The sequence below is a fragment of the Bubalus bubalis genome, chromosome 2, assembly GCF_019923935.1.
Source record: "Bubalus bubalis isolate 160015118507 breed Murrah chromosome 2, NDDB_SH_1, whole genome shotgun sequence".
Taxonomy (NCBI): domain Eukaryota; kingdom Metazoa; phylum Chordata; class Mammalia; order Artiodactyla; family Bovidae; genus Bubalus; species Bubalus bubalis.
The window spans coordinates 122,429,240-122,441,977 of record NC_059158.1 but is presented as its reverse complement, the minus strand read 5'-3'; positions in this window follow the sequence as shown (position 1 = coordinate 122,441,977).

Genomic DNA, 12,738 nt, shown 5'->3' with positions numbered 1-12,738 from the left:
ATTTATCCAATTGTATTTATTGAATGTAAAATTCAATGATTTCTAGTACAATCACAGAGTTGTGTATCCATCACTGCAATCAATTCTAGAATATTTTCCTTACCCGGAAAAGAAACCTCTTACCCATCATTCCCCAATCCCCCTGACCCCCTCAGCTCTAGGCAATCATTAATCTTTAGATTTTCCTGTGCTGAGTATTTTATATAAACGGGATCATCCAATATGTAGTTCTCTGCCACTGGCATCTTACATTTAGCATGTTTTCAAGGTTCATCCATGTTATAACACGAATCAGTACTTCATTCCTTTTTATTTATTTTTTTTAATTTTTATTTTATTTTTAAACTTTACATAATTGTATTAGTTTTGCCAAATATCAAAATGAATCCACCACAGGTATACATGTGTTCCCCATCCTGAACCCTCCTCCCTCCTCCCTCCCCATTCCATCCCTCTGGGTCGTCCCAGTGCACCAGCCCCAAGCATCCAGTATCGTGCATTGAACCTGGACTGGCAACTCGTTTCATACATGATATTTTACATGTTTCAATGCCATTCTCCCAAATCTTCCCACCCTCTCCCTCTCTCTCAGAGTCCATAAGACTGTTCTATACATCAGTGTCTCTTTTGCTGTCTCATACACAGGGTTATTGTTACCATCTTTCTAAATTCCATATATATGCTTTAGTATACTGTATTGGTGTTTTTCTTTCTGGCTTACTTCACTCTGTATAATAGGCTCCAGTTTCATCCACCTCATTAGAACTGATTCAAATGTATTCTTTTTAATGGCTGAGTAATACTCCATTGTGTATATGTACCACAGCTTTCTTATCCATTCATCTGCTGATGGACATCTAGGTTGCTTCCATGTCCTGGCTATTATAAACAGTGCTGCGATGAACATTGGGGTACACGTGTCTCTTTCCCTTCTGGTTTCCTCAGTGTGTATGCCCAGCAGTGGGATTGCTGGATCATAAGGCAGTTCTATTTCCAGTTTTTTAAGGAATCTCCACACTGTTCTCCATAGTGGCTGTACTAGTTTGCATTCCCACCAACAGTGGAAGAAGGTTCCCTTTTCTCCACACCCTCTCCAGCATTTATTACTTGTAGACTTTTGGATCGCAGCCATTCTGACTGGTGTGAAATGGTACCTCATAGTGGTTTTGATTTGCATTTCTCTGATAATGAGTGATGTTGAGCATCTTTTCATGTGTTTGTTAGCCATCTGTATGTCTTCTTTGGAGAAATGTCTATTTAGTTCTTTGGCCCATTTTTTGATTGGGTCATTTATTTTTCTGAAGTTGAGCTGGAGGAGTTGCTTGTATATTCTCAAGATTAGTTGTTTGTCAGTTGCTTCATTTGCTATTATTTTCTCCCATTCTGAAGGCTGTCTTTTCACCTTGCTAATAGTTTCCTTTGATGTGCAGAAGCTTTTAAGGTTAATTAGGTCCCATTTGTTTATTTTTGCTTTTATTTCCAATATTCTGGGAGGTGGGTCATAGAGGATCCTGCTGTGATGTATGTCAGAGAGTGTTTTGCCTATGTTCTCCTCTAGGAGTTTTATAGTTTCTGGTCTTAAGTTGAGATCTTTAATCCATTTTGAGTTTATTTTTGTGTATGATGTTAGAAAGTGTTCTAGTTTCATTCTTTTACAAGTGGTTGACCAGATTTCCCAGCACCACTTGTTAAAGAGATTGTCTTTAATCCATTGTATATTCTTGCCTCCTTTGTCAAAGATAAGGTGTCCATATGTGCGTGGATTTATCTCTGGGCTTTCTATTTTGTTCCATTGATCTATATTCCTGTCTTTGTGCCAGTACCATACTGTCTTGATAACTGTGGCTTTGTAGTAGAGCCTGAAGTCAGGTAGGTTGATTCCTCCAGTTCCATTCTTCTTTCTCAAGATCGCTTTGGCTATTCGAGGTTTTTTGTATTTCCATACAAATTGTGAAATTATTTGTTCTAGCTCTGTGAAGAATGCTGTTGGTAGCTTGATAGGGATTGCATTGAATCTATAGATTGCTTTGGGTAGTATACTCATTTTCACTATATTGATTCTTCCAATCCATGAACATGGTATATTTCTCCATCTGTTAGTGTCCTCTTTGATTTCTTTCACCAGTGTTTTATAGTTTTCTATATATAGGTCTTTAGTTTCTTTAGGTAGATATATTCCTAAGTATTTTATTCTTTCCGTTGCAATGGTGAATGGAATGGTTTCCTTAATTTCTCTTTCTGTTTTCTCATTATTAGTGTATAGGAATGCAAGGGATTTCTGTGTGTTGATTTTATATCCTGCAACTTTACTATAGTCATTGATTAGTTCTAGTAATTTTCTGGTGGAGTCTTTAGGGTTTTCTATGTAGAGGATCATGTCATCTGCAAACAGTGAGAGTTTTACTTCTTCTTTTCCAATTTGGATTCCTTTTATTTCTTTTTCTGCTCTGATTGCTGTGGCCAAAACTTCCAAAACTATGTTGAATAGTAATGGTGAAAGTGGGCTCCCTTGTCTTGTTCCTGACTTTAGAGGAAATGCTTTCAATTTTTCACCATTGAGGATAACGTTTGCTGTGGGTTTGTCATATATAGCTTTTATTATGTTGAGGTATGTTCCTTCTATTCCTGCTTTCTGGAGAGTTTTGATCATAAATGGATGTTGAATTTTGTCAAAGGCTTTCTCTGCATCTATTGAGATAATCATATGGTTTTTATTTTTCAATTTGTTAATGTGGTGTATTACATTGATTGATTTGCAGATATTGAAGAATCCTTGCATCCCTGGGATAAAGCCCACTTGGTCATGGTGTATGATCTTTTTAATGTGTTGTTGGATTCTGATTGCTAGAATTTTGTTAAGGATTTTTGCATCTATGTTCCTCAGTGATATTGGCCTGTAGTTTTCTTTTTTTGTGGGATCTTTGTCAGGTTTTGGTATTAGGGTGATGGTGGCCTCATAGAATGAGTTTGGAAGTTAACCCTCCTCTGCAATTTTCTGGAAGAGTTTGAGCAGGATAGGTGTTAGCTCTTCTCTAAATTTTTGGTAGAATTCAGCTGTGAAACCATCTGGACCTGGGCTTTTGTTTGCTGGAAGATTTTTGATTACAGTTTCAATTTCCGTGCTTGTGATGGGTCTGTTAAGATTTTCTATTTCTTCCCGGTCGAGTTTTGGAAAGTTGTACTTTTCTAAGAATTTGTCCATTTCTTCCACATTGTCCATTTTATTGGCATATAATTGTTGATAGTACTCTCTTATGGTCCTTTGTATTTCTGTGTTGTCTGTTGTGATCTCTCCATTTTCATTTCTAATTTTATTGATTTGATTTTTCTCCCTTTGTTTCTTGATGAGTCTGGCTAATGGTTTGTCAATTTTATTTATCCTTTCAAAAAACCAGCTTTTGGTTTTGTTGATTTTTGCTATGATCTCTTTTGTTTCTTTTGCATTTATTTCTGCTCTAAGTTTTAAGATTTCTTTCCTTCTACTAACCCTGGGGTTCTTCATTTCTTCCTTTTCTAGTTGCTTTAGGTGTAGAGTTAGGTTATTTATTTGACTTTGTTCTTGTTTCTTGAGGTGTGCCTGTATTGCTATGAACTTTCCCCTTAGGACTGCTTTTACCGTGTCCCACAGGTTTTGGGTTGTTGTGTTTTCATTTTCATTCGTTTCTATGCACATTTTGATTTCTTTTTTGATTTCTTCTGTGATTTGTTGGTTATTCAGCAGCGTGTTGTTCAGCCTCCATATGTTGGAATTTTTAATAGTTTTTCTCTTGTAATTGAGATCTAATCTTACTGCATTGTGGTCAGAAAAGATGCTTGGAATGATTTCTATTTTTTTGAATTTACCAAGGCTAGCTTTATGGCCCAGGATGTGATCTATCCTGGAGAAGGTTCCATGTGTGCTTGAGAAAAAGGTGAAATTCATTGTTTTGGGATGAAATGTCCTGTAGATATCAATTAGGTCTAACTGGTCTATTGTATCGTTTAAAGTTTGTGTTTCCTTGTTAATTTTCTGTTTAGTTGATCTATCCATAGGTGTGAGTGGGGTATTAAAGTCTCCCACTATTATTGTGTTATTGTTAATTTCTCCTTTCATACTTGTTAGCATTTGTCTTACATACTGCAGTACTCCCGTGTTGGGTGCATATATATTTATAATTGTTATATCTTCTTCTTGGATTGATCCTTTGATCATTATGTAGTGACCATCTTTGTCTCTTTTCACAGTCTTTGTTTTAAAGTCTATTTTATCTGATATGAGTATTGCTACTCCTGCTTTCTTTTGGTCCCTATTTGCATGGAAAATCTTTTTCCAGCCCTTCACTTTCAGTCTGTATGTGTCCCCTGTTTTGAGGTGGGTCTCTTGTAGACAACATATGTAGGGGTCTTGCTTTTGTATCCATTCAGCCAGTCTTTGTCTTTTGGTTGGGGCATTCAACCCATTTACGTTTAAGGTAATTACTGATAAGTATGACCCCGTTGCCATTTACTTTATTGTTTTGGGTTCGAATTTATACACTGTTTTTGTGTGTCCTGTCTAGAGAATATCCTTTAGTATTTGTTGGAGAGCTGGTTTGGTGGTGCAGAATTCTCTCAGCTTTTGCTTGTCTGAAAAGCTTTTGATTTCTCCTTCATACTTGAATGAGATCCTTGCTGGGTACAATAATCTGGGCTGTAGATTATTTTCTTTCATCATTTTAAGTATGTCTTGCCATTCCCTCCTGGCTTGAAGAGTTTCTATTGAAAGATCAGCTGTTATCCTTATGGGTATTCCCTTGTGTGTTATTTGTTGTTTTTCCCTTGCTGCTTTTAATATTTGTTCTTTGTGTTTGATCTTTGTTAATTTGATTACTATGTGTCTTGGGGTGTTTCGCCTTGGGTTTATCCTGTTTGGGACTCTCTGGGTTTCTTGGACTTGAGTGATTATTTCCTTCCGCATTTTAGGGAAGTTTTCAACTATTATCTCCTCAAGTATTTTCTCATGGTCTTTCTTTTTGTCTTCTTCTTCTGGGACCCCTATGATTCGAATGTTGTAGCGTTTAATATTGTCCTGGAGGTCTCTGAGATTGTCCTCATTTCTTTTAATTCGTTTTTCTTTTGTCCTCCCTGATTCATTTATTTCTACCATTCTATCTTCTAATTCACTAATCCTATCTTCTGCCTCTGTTATTCTACTATTTGTTGCCTCCAGAGTGTTTTTAATTTCACTTATTGCATTATTCATTATATATTGACTCTTTTTTATTTCTTCTAAGTCCTTGTTAAACCTTTCTTGCATCTTCTCAATCCTTGTCTCCAGGCTATTTATCTGTGATTCCATTTTAACTTCAAGATTTTGGATCAATTTCACTATCATTATTTGGAATTCTTTATCAGGTAGATTCCCTATCTCTTCCTCTTTTGTTTGGTTTGGTGGGCATTTACCTGTTCCTTTATCTGCTGGCTATTCCTCTGTCTCTTCATCTTGTTTAAATTGCTGAGTTTGGGGTGTCCTTTCTGTATTCTGGCAGTTTGTGGAGTTCTTTTTATTGTGGCGTTTCCTCACTGTGTGTGGGTTTGTACAGGTGGCTTGTCAAGGTTTCCTGGTTAGGGAAGCTTGTGTCGATGTTCTGGTGGATGGAGCTGTATTTCTTCTCTATGGAGTGTAATGAAATGTCCAGTAATGAGTTGTGAGACGTCTATGGTTTTGGGGTGACTTTGGGCAGCCTGTATTCTGAAGCTCAGGGCTGTGTTCCTTTGTTGCTGGAGAATTTGCTTGGTATGTCTTGCCCTGGAACTTGTTGGCCCTTGTGTGGTGCTTGGTTTCAGTGTCGGTATAGAGGCGTTTGATGAGCTCCTGTCAATTAATGTTCCTTGGAGTCAGGAGTTCCCTGGAGTCAGGGTTTGGACTTAAGCCTCCTACTTCCAGTTATCAGTCTTATTTTTACAGTAGTTTCAAAACTTCTCCTTCTATACAGCACCATTGATAAAACATCTGCGTTAAAGATGAAAAGTTTCTCTACTGTGAGGGTCACTCAGAGAGGTTCACAGCGTTACATGGAGAAGAGAAGTGGGAGGAGGGAGTTAGAGGTGACCCAAATGAGATGAGGTGGAATCAATAGTGGAGAGAGTGGGCTAGCCAGTAGTCACTTCCTTATGTGCACTCCACAACTGGACCGCTCAGAGATGTTCACGGAGTTATACAGAGAAGAGAAGAATGAGGCAGGAGACAGAGGTGGCCAGAAGGATAAAAGGGGGAAATGAAAAGGAGGGAGACAGATCCAGCCAGTAATCAGTTCTCTAAGTGTTCTCCACCGTCTGGAACACACAGAAATTCACAGAGTTGGGTAGAATAGAGAGGGGTTAGGGAGGAGATACAGGCGACCTGGTGGAGAAAACAGAGAGTCCAAAGGGAGAGAGAGCAGTCAAGCCAGTGATCTCGTTCCCTAGTGAAAAATGGGTCCTGAAGATTGGGTTCTTAAAGGTACAAAATTGGTAACAAATACATAAAAGCAAAAATTAAAAATCTAGAGTAGAGTTTGGAATTTCAAAAATGCAATGTTAATGAAAAGAAGAAGGAAAAGAAGGAGAGAAAAAATGAACAAAGAAAAACAAACAAGGTTGTGAAAATTATAAAGAAACTACAGGTTCAAAATTGATAACTAATACCAAAAAGCAAAAATTAAAAATCTAGAGTAGAGTTTGGAATTTCAAAAATACAATGTTAAAAAAAAGAAGAAGAAAAATAAAGAGAGAAAACAAACAAACCAACAAAAACAATGTCGCAAAAATTATAAAGAAAATACAGGTACAAAATTGATATCAAATACCAAAAAGCATAAGTTAAAAATCTTGAGTAGAGTTTGGAATTGCAGATATACGATGTTATATAAAAGAAGAAGAGAAAGAAACAGAGGGGAAAAAAAGAGAAAAAAAAAAGTCACAGAAATTATAAAAAAAAAAAACTATATGTACAAAATTGATAACATATTCCAAAAGGCTAAAATTAAAAATCTAGAGTCGAGTTTGGAATTTCAAAAATACGATGTTAAAGAAAAGAAGAAGGAAAAGAAAGAGAGAAAAAACGAACAAAGAAAAACAAACAAGGTCGCAAAAATTATAAACAAACTAAAGGTACAAAATTGACAACTAATACCAAAAAGCAAAAGTTAAAAATCTAGAATAGAGTTTGGAATTTCAAAAATACAATGTTAAAAAAAGAAGAAGAAAAATAAAGAGAGAAAACAAACAAACCAACAAAAACAATGTCGCAAAAATTATAAAGAAAATACAGGTACAAAATTGATATCAAATACCAAAAAGCATAAATTAAAAATCTTGAGTAGAGTTTGGACTTGCAGATATACGATGTTATACAAAAGAAGAAGAGAAAGAAACAGAGGGAAAAAAAAAAGTCACAGAAATTATGAAAAAAACTATAGGTACAAAATTGATAACATATACCAAAAGGCTAAAATTAAAAATCTAGAGTAGAGTTTGGAATTTCAAAAATACAATGTTAAATAAAAGAAGAAAAAAAAACCAAAAAACAAAAAAACAAAACAAAACACGGTCAAAAAATTATAAAATATATATATGAAGTTTGCTGAAGAAGGAAAAAAAAAAATAGGGTCTTTTTTTTTTTGCAAAGTAATAGTTATAAAAGTGAAAATTAAAGGACAATAGAGGACTTAAAATTTTAAAAAAAAATTTAAAAAAAAAAGAAAGATTGATCGTAAAAATAGTAAAAATATATCTAGGTCTTTCTCTGGTTTTGTTGTGAGTATTGTGGGTTCAGTTCATTTTGGCTAGTTCCTTGGTCTGACTTATATTTCTCAAGATCTATAGGCCCCTTCCTATGCAGTCCGTAGTAACCATAGGGTTTTAATCTATGGCCTGTAGCTTCCAAGGCGTTTCCCTCTGTTATAGCTTCTTCTGTTTGCTGGTCTCTTCAGTGTCTGGTTCCCGCCCTGACACAAAGGGGACGGTGGAGGACACTATTTTTTTTATTTTATTTAGGCTCACTTGTTCAGCTGCGCTGTGGGGAGGGAGGGAGGGATGCTGCAAACAGATAACACTGGCGTGCGCTCGCAGTGCCTCAGCCCCACTGGGTCTGTCCCCGCTCACGGCGCGTGTAGCCTCCCTGCCCACCCTGCTCGGGCTCTAGGTTGTTCCGCCGGGAACAATCAGAGGCCGGCCCTGGGCTGAGCTCCCAGGTCCAAGCCGCTCAGGTTCAGGCACTCGGGTAGTCCTCAGGGGCGCAGACTCGGTTGGGCCTGCGTTTTGTGCTCTTCCCAGATCCGAGCAGCTCAGGTGATGTGTTTGGCGGGCTCCAATGCTGCGACTTACCGCCTCCCCGCCACTCAGTTATCTGGGTGTAAAACCGGCGCACCTTCTCAGGCAGATGTTGACTGTCCAGACCCCCAAGAAGTTTTAGTTAGCAAAGAAGCCTGCTTACAGTTTTATAGATAGTGTCTCTCTTGGGCTGCGATTGCCCCCTTACGGCTCTGGCTGCCTGTCACCGGAGGGGGAAGGTCTGCAACCGGCTATCTCGGTTCAGTCCTTTGTTCTGTGCGCGGGCCTGGCGGTGTCTTAGGTTAGGGCTGGCTTTTCGCGTGGTAGATTCCCCACAGTCTGGTTTGCTAGCCCAAATTATTTCACTCAGATCGCGCTCAGGACATTCGGGCCGATTCTTACTCTAAGGGACACAGGCTGCGCCGCGCTTCCCTGCCCAGCCCCCGCTTGCTAATGCCCTGTGCAGGCGTCTGCCCTGCTTCTCTGCTGGGGGAGTTACTGTAGGGCTCACAATCTGCGATTTTTAATTGTTAATTTATTTTTTTTCTCCCTTTTATGTTGCCCTCTGTGCTTCCAAAGCTTGGCACAGATTCGGCAGTGAGAAGGTTTCCTGGTGTTTGGAAACTTCTCTCTTTTTAAGACTCCCTTCCCGGGACGGAACTCCGTCCCTCCCTCTTTTGTCTCTTTTTTTGTCTTTTATATTTTTTCCTACCTCCTTTCGAAGAGTTGGGCTGCTTTTCTGGGTGCCTGATGTCCTCTGCCGGCATTCAGAAGTTGTTTTGTGGAATTTACTCGACGTTTAAATGCTCTTTTGATGAATTTGTGGGGGAGAAAGTGTTCTCCCCGTCCTACTCCTCCGCAATCTTGGCTCCTCCCCCCACTTCATTCCTTTTTATGGCTGAACAATAATCCATTATATGGACACACCACCATTTTATGTTTCCATTAATTTGCTGATGGATGTTTGGATTGCCTTCATTTTTGGGCTGTTATGAATAATGCTGCTGTGAACACTCATGTACCAATTTTTATAAGGATACATATTGCCATTTCTCTTGGGTATGTACCTAGGAGTAACATTGTTGGATCACATGGCAATAATACTTGACCATTTGTGGAACTGCTGGACTGTTTCCCAAAGCAGCTTTGCCACTTAACATTCAGCAGTATAAGAGGATCTTGGTTTTTCCACATTCTCGTCATACTTGTTTGTGTCTGTCTGAACACAGTCATCTTAGTAGGTGTGAAGGAGTATCTCACTGTGGTTTTAATTTGCATTTCCATGGTGGCTAATGATGCTATTCAATTTTTTTAATGCGCTCATTGGAAATTTGTATATCTTACTTGAAGAAATGTCTATTCATAATCTAGTGCCCATTTTTCCAGTTGTATCGATATACAATTGATATACAATAAGTATACATTTAAAGTATATAGTATAATGGTTTGACTTACATATATTGTGAAATGATTACCATGATAAGTTTAGTTAGTATTCATTTTAGAGACAATAAAAGGAAAATGATAATTTTTTTTGTGATAAGAACTCAGGATACAGTCTCTTAACAACTTAACTATAGTCATCAGGTTGTACAGTACTTTCCTGGTACTTATTTATCTTATAGCTGGAAGTTTGTTCCTTTAAACCAGCTCTCTTCAATTAACCCTCACCTTTTCTTCTGGTAACCACCAATATAATCTTCTATTCCATGATTTTTTAAATATTAGATTCCTCATATAAGTGAGATCATATAGTAATTGTCTGTCTCTGTCTGACTTATTTCACCCAGCATAAGGCCTTCAAGGTCCATCCATGTTGCAAATGGCAAGGTTTCCCTTAAGGTTTTGTTTGTTTTGTTTCATTTGCTTTTATTCCTTTCTTTTCTAATGGCTGAATAATATTACATTGTGTGTGCGTGTGTACACACACACACATGTATGCCAAGACTTCTTTATCTATTCATCCACTGATGGATATTTAGGTGTGTTGCTTCCACAACTTTACTGTAAATAATGTTACTACAAATATGAGGTGCAGAGATGTTTTTCAAGTCAGTATTTTTTTTCTTCCTTTTGATATATTCCCAGAAGTGTACTGCTGGATCATATGCTAGTTCTATTTTTAATTTTTTGAGAAATTTTCATAATGCTTTCCATAGTGGCTAAACCAGTTTTCAAAAGATTTCCTTTTCTCCATATCCCCATAAGCATTTGTTATTGCTCATGCTTTTGACGTAGGCCATTCTAACAAGTGTGGGGGTGGTATATATCACTGTGGTTTTAATTTGCAGTCTCTATTAATTATGTTGAATTTTTAATGCACATGTTGACCATTAGTATATCTTCTCTGCAAAAATTTCTATCTAGGTCTTTGCCCATTTTTATAGGAATTTTTGCCTAATTATTGAGTAGTAGTGTGTGTGTTTTCAGTAGTGTCTGACCACTTTGCAATCCCATGGACTGTAGCCTGCCAAGCTCCTCTCTCCATGGGATTTCCTAGGCAAGAATACAGGAGTGGGTTGCCATTTTCTACTCCAGGGAATCTTCCTGACCAAGGGATCAAACCCGAGTTTCCTGGGCCTCCTGCATTGGCAGGCAGATTCTTTACCACTGAGCCATCAGGGAAGCCCCATTTAAGAGGTGAGGTTTTTTTTTTTTTAAATATATTCTATACAAAAGTCCTTTATCAGATATGCAATTTGTAAACATTTTATCCCATGCTACAGGTTATATTTTCATCTTATGTATGAGGAGGACTTACAAATAGCTGAGAAAAGAAGAGAAGCTAAAGGCAAAGGAGAAAAAGAAAGATATACCCATTTGAATGCAGAGTTCCAAAGAATATCAAGGAGATATAAGAAAGCCTTCCTCAGTGATCAATGCAAAGAAATAGAGGAAAACAATAGAATGCAAAAGACTAGAGATCTCTTCAAGAAAATTAGAGATACCAAGGAAAACTTTCATGTGAAGATAGGCACAAAAAAGGAAAGAAATGATATGGACCTAACAGAAGCAGAAGATATTAAGAAGAGGTGGCAAGAATACACAGAACTATACAAAAAAGACCTTTATGACCAACATAACCATGATAGTGTGATCACTCACCTAGAGCCAGACATCCTGGAATGTGAAGCCAAGTAGGCCTTCGGAAGCATCACTAAGAACAAAGCTAGTGGAGGTGATGGAATTCCAGTGGAGCTATTTCAAATCCTAAAAGATGATGCTCTGAAAGTGCTGCACTCAATATGCTAGCAAATTTGGAAAACTCAGCAGTGGCCACAGGATGGGAAAAAGTCAGTTTTCATTCCAATCCCAAAGAATGGCAGTGCCAAAGAATGTTCAAACTACCGCATGATTGCACTCATCTCACAGGCTAGCAAAGTAATGCTCAAAATTCTGCAAGCCAGGCTTCAACAGTATGTGAACTGTGAAATTCCAGATGTTCAAGCCGGGTTTAGAAAAGGCAGAGGAACCAGAGATCAAATTGCCAACATCCACTGGATCATCAAAAAAGTAAGACAGTTCCAGAAAAACATCTACTTCTGCTTGATTGATTACGCCAAAGCCTTTGACTGTGTGGATCACAACAAACTGTGGAAAATTCTGAAAGAGATGGGAATACCAGACCACTTTACCTGCCTCCTGAGAAATCTGTATGCAGGTCAAGAAGCAACAGTTAGAATTGGACATGGAACAACAGACTGGTTCCAAATAGGAAAAGGAGTACATCAAGGCTGTATATTGTCACCCTACTTATTTAACTTATATGCAGAGTACATCATACGAAAAGCCAGGGTGGATGAAGCTCAAGCTGGAATCAAGATTGCTGGGAGAAATATCAATACCCTCAGATACACAAATGAAACCACCCTTATGGCAGAAAGTGAATGAAGAGCCTCTTCATGAAGGTGAAAGAGGAGAGTGAAAAAGTTGGCTTAAAACTCAACATTCAGAAAACTAAGATCATGGCATCTGGTCCCATCACTTCATGGCACATAGATGGGGAAACAGTGGAAACAGTGAGAGACTTTATTTTGGGGGGCTTCAAAATCACTGTAGATGGTGACTGCAGCCATGAAATTAAATGACGCTTGTTCCTTGGAAGAAACTTTATGACCAATCTAGATAGCATATTAGAAAGCAGAGATATTACTTTGCCAACAAAGGTCTGTCTAGTCAAAGTTATGGTTTTTCTGGTAGTCATGTATGGATGTGAGAGTTGGACTATAAAGAAAACTGAGCACGGAAGAATTGATGCTTTTGAACTGTGGTGTTGGAGAAGACTCTTGAGAGTCTTTTGGATGGACATGAATTTGAATAAGCTCCAGGAGTTGGTGACTGAGCAACTGAGCTCATTTGTCCAACTCTGTGACTCCATGGACTGCAGCACGCCAGGCCTCTCTGTCCATTACCAACTCCTGGGGCTTACTCAAACACATGTCCATCGAGTCAGTGATGCCATCCAAC